The sequence below is a fragment of the Pelobates fuscus genome, chromosome 12 (assembly GCF_036172605.1).
Source record: "Pelobates fuscus isolate aPelFus1 chromosome 12, aPelFus1.pri, whole genome shotgun sequence".
In the NCBI taxonomy this organism is placed as follows: domain Eukaryota; kingdom Metazoa; phylum Chordata; class Amphibia; order Anura; family Pelobatidae; genus Pelobates; species Pelobates fuscus.
This window is the reverse complement of record NC_086328.1, coordinates 77,777,051-77,783,922: the sequence shown is the minus strand read 5'-3', so window position 1 is coordinate 77,783,922 and position 6,872 is coordinate 77,777,051. Positions and strand designations below refer to the sequence as shown.

Genomic DNA, 6,872 nt, shown 5'->3' with positions numbered 1-6,872 from the left:
GAGACTTCGCTGAACTCAAATATTAGTGTTTCAAAATGTAAATTGTATTACAACGATGATATTTTAAGTAAAAGTGAAGTTTTTTGCATTTTCTTACAAACGAACGGCACTTTTATGGACTATATTATTGTTGTAATATGTTTTACTGTTTTAAAACACTAATATTTGTGTTTAGTGAAGTCTCCTGAGAATAACAGTAACCCCCATGTACAGGTTGTATGGTGTTTTGGAAAGTTAGAGAGTCACATATAAGGCTTGCATTTCATTTTTTTGACTTTGAAATTTGCCAGATTGGTTATGTTGCCTTTGAGAGCGTATGGTAGCCCAGGAATGAGAATTACCCCCATGATGGCAAACCATTTGTAAAAGTAGAAAACCCAAGGTATTGCAAGTGGGGTATGTTCAGTCTTTCTTAATAGCCAGTTAGTAACAAACACTGGCCAAATATTAGTTTTTTGCTTTTTTCACACAAACAAATATGAACGCTAACTTTGGCCAGTGTTTGTGACTAAGTGGCTACTAAAAAAGACTAAACATACCCCACTTTCAATACCTTGGGTTGTCTACTTTTTCAAATGGTATGCCATTATGGGGTTAATTCTCATTCATGGGCTACCACACCGTCTCAAAGGTAACATTACTAATCTGGCAAATTTCAATTTGAAAATAGAACGTTCTATATTTGACCCTGTAACTTTCCAAAACACCATAAAACCTGTTAATGGAGGGTACTGTTGTACTCGTGAGACATCGATGATTACAAATACCGTATATACTCGAGTATAAGCCGACCCGAATATAAGCAGAGGCCCCTAATTTTACCCCCAAAAACTGGGAAAACTTATTGACTCGAGTATAAGACTAGGGTGGGAAATGCAGCAGCTACTGGTAAATTTCTAAATAAAATTAGATCCTAAAAAAATTATATTAATTGAATATTTATTTCCAGTGTGTGTATATAATGAATGCAGTGTGTGTGTATGAGTGCAGCGTGTGTATGAGTGCAGTGTGTATGAATGCAGTGTGTGTGTGTATGAGTGCAGTGTGTGTGTATGTGTGTGTTGCAGAGCCTTGGGGGGGGGCAATTTTATTATTTTTTTTTTACATTATTTTAATATATTTTTTTTATTTACTTATTATTTTTTTTAATTATTTTCATATTTTATTATTATTATTTATTATTTGTAATGTTATTTTTTTTTTAATTATTATTTTATTATTAATTTATTTTAGTTTCGTCCCCCCTCCCTGCTTGCTAGCTGGCCAGGGAGGGGGGCTCCTTCCCAGGTGGTCCAGTGGATGGGCACTGTGTAGGAGGGGGCTGTGTGGGCTGTGAGAGAGCATTACTTACCTTTCCTGCAGCTCCTGTCAGCTCTCTCCTCCTCCGCCGGTCCGTTCAGCTCTTCTGTCAGCTCACAGTGTAAGTCTCGCGAGAGCCGCGGCTCTCGCGAGATTTACAATGGGAGCTGACCGAGGTGCTGAACGGACGGCGCAGAGGAGGAGAGAGCTGACAGGAGCTGCAGGAGAGGTAAGTAACGCTCTCTCACAGCCCCAGTCTGTATTATGGCAATGCAAATTGCCATAATACAGACTATTGACTCGAGTATAAGCCGAGTTGGGGTTTTTCAGCACAAAAAATGTGCTGAAAAACTCTGCTTATACTCGAGTATATACGGTATGTGCATTTTTTTGCAGTAAAACCTAAAAGTATTATGACATTCACAGCTAAAATGTCAGACGGAAATACAAATTAAAAAAAAATATCTTATTTTCTCACATTTTTTTTTAATTTTTTTCATAATAAATTATGTTCCATATATGAATAGTTAATGATAAATTAAAGCCCTGTTTCTCCTGGACAAAATTATATATAATAAGTGTGGGTGCACTTAATGTGACAGCGGTGAATTACGGTTGAACAGACATGTAGTGCAAATTCCAGTTTTTGTTTACGTTTTGTTTTGATCAGAACGTGCACTATTGACTCCGTCCTGAAGGGGTTAATCAAGAACATAAGGAAAAACAATAATAAGAATAAAAAAAATTATGGCAACTATAATCATAAACCATATAGAATAGTTAAGAAATACTTATGAGAAACAATAAATATATTTTTGTAATTTTAATTATTGTACTTTCTTCTAACTTTTCCAGGAGGCCTTGAAGTAAGTGGAGCAGAGGTTTCGGGAGAAGCAGGTTCTGGATTTGGCAAACTTTGAAGGATTTCCATACCTTCCTCCGGTGATGTGATTGTATAGCGTTGTCCATCCAAACGAAAAAGTATTTTGACAGGAATACCCCATCTATATTTGATGTTCCTCCTTCGTAATTCCGCTGAAAACTGACCAAACTCCTTTCTTATTTGTATGGTCATAGGAGAGAAGTCTTGGAAAATGTTAATGTTTTTAAATTTGTTTGGAAAGCTTGTGGATCTTAGTGCCCATAGAAATTCCTCTTTTGTTTTAAAGATAACATCTTTTAGAGTATCTTTAGGAGCAGAGATAGGTTTTGGTAGCCTATGAATACGATTTATTTGTAAATCTGCATCTGTAAATGAAGGTTTAATCGATTTCATGATTGCCTTCATATGGTCTAATTTATTAGGTTGTATGTTATCAGGCATAGTTGTTTTTCCTTCTATGAGGTCTTGTCTAATAGACTGTAACATTTCCCAGATTAGAGCAGGTGATGCTGGAGGACCTTGTGGTTGGTTGGATGGTAATGAAGATTTAAATCCCGGTAGATGGAATGTTGTTCTGCGTTCTGCAATAATTTTCTGTTTCTTGCTTACATTGGCCTCAGGTGAGTGTTGAATATTGTTATCCACGTTAGTTATATCTCAAATCAATAGATGAAGAATTCTGTTCAAGCGTATCCATATCTTCAGAAAGTAATGTGCTCTGAACTTCCTTGTAGTATGTTCCTTTAATTATATTACTGTTAGAATTATAATGTGAAGTAGTAGCTTCATGTTCATTTGCATTGTTTTTATATTCCTTTCCTAAATAAGCTCCATTCGCTAAATTGATCATTTCCCTATGTTCATCATTAGATGTAATTTGTGAACTAGCTTTCATGTTAATTTCTGTTATGTTAGTGCGTTTGAATCCTGCAAGTTCATCACCAACTGCCAAGTCTCTATTGGAGAATGGTTTATTAATAGTCATCATATTTTTTTCCTTTTTAGGGGAATTAATAGTTTTCTTATTTAAAGATGAAGTAAATTTTTCTTCAGTTAAAGGAACTCTCCAGTGCCAGGAAAACAAAACGTTTTCCTGGCACTGCAGGTCCCCTCTCCCTCCCAACCACCATCCCAAATTGCTGAAGGGGTTAAAACCCCTTCAGCGACTTACCTGTATCCAGCACCGATATCCAACGGCGCTGGTTCAGGGTCCGCTCACGCTCCTCCCCCGCCGACGTCATCTGGCGGGGGAAACCTATTGCACATGCGCGGCCGGCAACGGGTGAGACATAATGCGCATGCGCGGCAATGCCGCGCACGCGCATTAGACCTCCCCATAGGAAAGCATTAAAAATGCTTTCCTATGGGGAATTTAGCAACGCTGGAGGTCCTCACATAGCGTGAGGACGTCCAGCGACGCTATCGCACAGAAAATCTTTGCTATAAACCCGGAAGTGCCCTCTAGTGGCTGTCTAGTAGTTTTTTTTATGAAAACTGCAATAATTACAGTTGCAGGGTTAAGGGTAGTGGGAGTTGGCACCCAGACCACTCCAATGGGCAGAAGTGGTCTAGGTGCCTGGAGTGTCCCTTTAATGTAGGGTTAGTCACTAGTGATTTTAATATGCTTCGTCCTGTCAACTTTTTCAGGGGTCATTAGTGACTTACTAGGAGTCACTCCTGGATTCATCTGTTTAGCTTTCTGCATCATGTCCTTTTTTTTCAAAATCTTTTCTCTCTTTCTACCTCCTTACTGGATCAGTAGTTTATTTAGTATAATTTGTTTTGTTAAAATTAGATATTAAGGTAAATTAGCACATTTAATTTCTTAATGTCACAGGACCTCCTATAGAAGGCAGCCATCTCAGTCGCTGGCTAAGCCAGGCCCCCGGATTCAATGTATTTAAATAAAAAAAATCACTTAATTTCTGCCTGTCCCAAATTTTTTGTCATATTCCCATCTCTCCAAATAGTGAAGACCTGTTGTATAGCGTGAAATGTCAAATCATGTGGATTATTATTGTGATGCAACTTAAAATGAAGAGACATATTGTGGTTTTCATATACTTTCCTGATGTTTCTAATATGTCCTTCGATACGTGTATGTAGGGGGTGATTTTGTAATGACAGGTTAAAAGTTATTTAATTTTAGATTTCTTATTTTTGATGTGAGGATCGTGGAAATTTGTAATGTCTTTTTGTGTATTTGGCTTTTCTGCATCCCAAAAAAACTTTACGAAAAAAAGGATGTTTTTGGTCTTTTTTTGATATGATGGGCGCATGTTGGTGTCTGGCCTCCTTGGTGGGCAATTAATTATTTTTAGGTGGCTGAGGAGTGATATTTTCAAATTCCTGTAATAATAAATCTGTGAAGACCTGTAGATTCTCATCCTTATCATTTGTTGAATACAATTTAGATGGTGGCTTCAAGCATATGAAGCCTCCACCAAGTTCATCTTTATTAGCTGTAGGTATATTGGTTCTCTCTTTCTAAGTTTATATTTTGTGGAGTTGAGCTTTTTAGACAATATATTTTAATTATATTAATTTATGGAGAAATTATTGGGATCCATAAAAAAAAAAAAAAAAAACTCAACCATTAGTTGGTTTGCATGAAGTAAATGTAAGACCTCTAGCCAATAGATTTAATTATTTATCCAATAGGACTAAATTAGATAAAATAAAAACACCTGCTGAATGAAAATGCAAAGTATGCTTTCTTAGAGGAATTTAGATTCCCCCTCCTCTATTTTATCCTGTGAGGTGTCTATAGATCTTTTTTTTAGGGAGTTGCAGTGGAAAATTATGTATTTCCCTTGGGTAAAATTTGTTTCTCTAAGATTTGGTTTTGCTTTGGGAATTGCTACCTACCTAAAAAAAAAAAAATCTTGTTTTGTGTATTAGTGTAACCTGACACTGTTTGTGCATTAGAGTATCTTTTTTTTTTTTTTTTTTTTTTGGTGAACTGAATCTTCATTATTAAATGTATTTATTAATGTTTTGCGGCCGGTACACCCTAAGGCAGCCACCTGTGCAGCCTTATAGTAGCGCCAACCCTGCTCATGAGAATATATATTACAGCTTATCACTCATTAACAGTATTCTCCTTATGTTCTTCAGTCTCTTCAAAATTATACTGGACTCCTATAAATAAAGGAAAAAACTAAATAGTGCAGGACTATATGACAACACATTTTAACAAAACCACAATAAATAAACCTACCTTCAATAACCAAGGAGTTACGAGTTTCCCTGAAGAAGTCTGTATTAACAGATGAAATATGAAAGACATTTATTTTATATACTTTGACTTTATCTTTTTATTTATTTGCAGTTTTGTTTGGTGTTAATTTTGCTGAATTGTATGGCCACAACCAAGTAGAATTTCACTTTGTCCCTGTGCTTTCTGTATTTACACTAAACAAGAGGATATGCTTTTTCCAGTTTCTGATGTGATGGGCATGGGTTTTATCTGAATATTGTAAGCTCTTTACTTTTATTACGTTTGTGGTCACCTAGTCCTGCACTAATTAGTTTATTTTATTTACACAAGTCCAAACTAAAGAATTGTATGTTAGTTCTCCTTTTGGAACTTTGTGTCCTGTGTGGATTTCTTCAGGGATCCTAGTAACTGAGTCTTCTGACTTGTTGTCTGGCTGTATGTTCCAGTAACTAGCCCGGGACAAGTGCAACAACTGCCTCTATGAAGGCAATAGCTAAAGGAGCTGGAATTACTATAAGCAGAGGTGTTGATACCCACTTGGGAAGAACAGCCTGAAGAGGAATAGGCTACAGCCTGGTCCAGGGTGGAAGAGGCCCAAGTCAAGCTTCGGCGACTGGGTTTGAAGCGCTCCAGGGTCCCTGATAGTGGCACGGAAACAGACTTGGCGGAGGTACTCAGTCAGAACATGGGAGCTCTGTCACACTTGTCATTTTGATGATGCCCTCCCCGACTATTAATCTCACTTTTGACTGTACTCTATATGTGTAAACATTTTGACCTAAATTAGAGTGTCTCTATAAAAAGAGAGTTCACAGTAAGTGTTCCTATCTCTTTCAAGGGACACGATAGTCACCAAAACTACTTTATCTTACTCAAGCAGTTTTTGTTTATAGGTCCTGCCCCTGCAGTCTAACTGCTCATTTTAGGAGTTAAATCACTTTTGTTTCTGTTTAGCACGCCCATCCTGGCTGTGACTGACACAGCCTGCATGAAAAAAAGTTTAATTTTCAATCAGATGTTAACTTGCTTCAGAAGTTTTTATCTCCTGCTGTTTGAATTGAGCTTTAACCACACACGGAAGGATCCTGCAAGGTCTAGAAAGCTATTCACAGTGCAGGAGACAAGAAATATGAATGGCAAAATGGCAGTGAATTGAGCAGTAAAACTTCAGAGGCATGAACTATACACAAACAACTTTATTAAGCTAAAGTTGTTTTGGTATAGGGTCCCTTTAACATTTAATTTTGTAGTTTAGCACCTTCACTGATGTCAACAAACACAATTTAATTGGGTCACTGGTTTATGAATTTTACAAAATAAGATGGAATGTGGTGATGAGCAGTATATTGGCACATAGTTTTTTACAAAATTACCACAAAACTTTAAGTATTGATTGTGCATTGCCAATAAAATGTATCACCAACAAAGAGCATGTCAAAATGAGTCTAGTTACATATGCATTTCAAGGAA

At 36.8% G+C, this 6,872-nt stretch overlaps 1 long non-coding RNA gene across 1 annotated transcript in view; it reads left to right on the top strand.

The window, feature by feature from the left end:
• The window catches only part of LOC134578955 (uncharacterized), a 45,105-nt gene extending 42,775 nt beyond the window's left edge, over nucleotides 1–2,330 (top strand). The window contains exon 3 of the long non-coding RNA XR_010086150.1: nucleotides 2,155–2,330. This is a non-coding gene — a long non-coding RNA (uncharacterized LOC134578955). The remainder of the gene's footprint in view (nucleotides 1–2,154) is intronic.
• The last annotated feature ends 4,542 nt before the right edge of the window (nucleotides 2,331–6,872 follow it).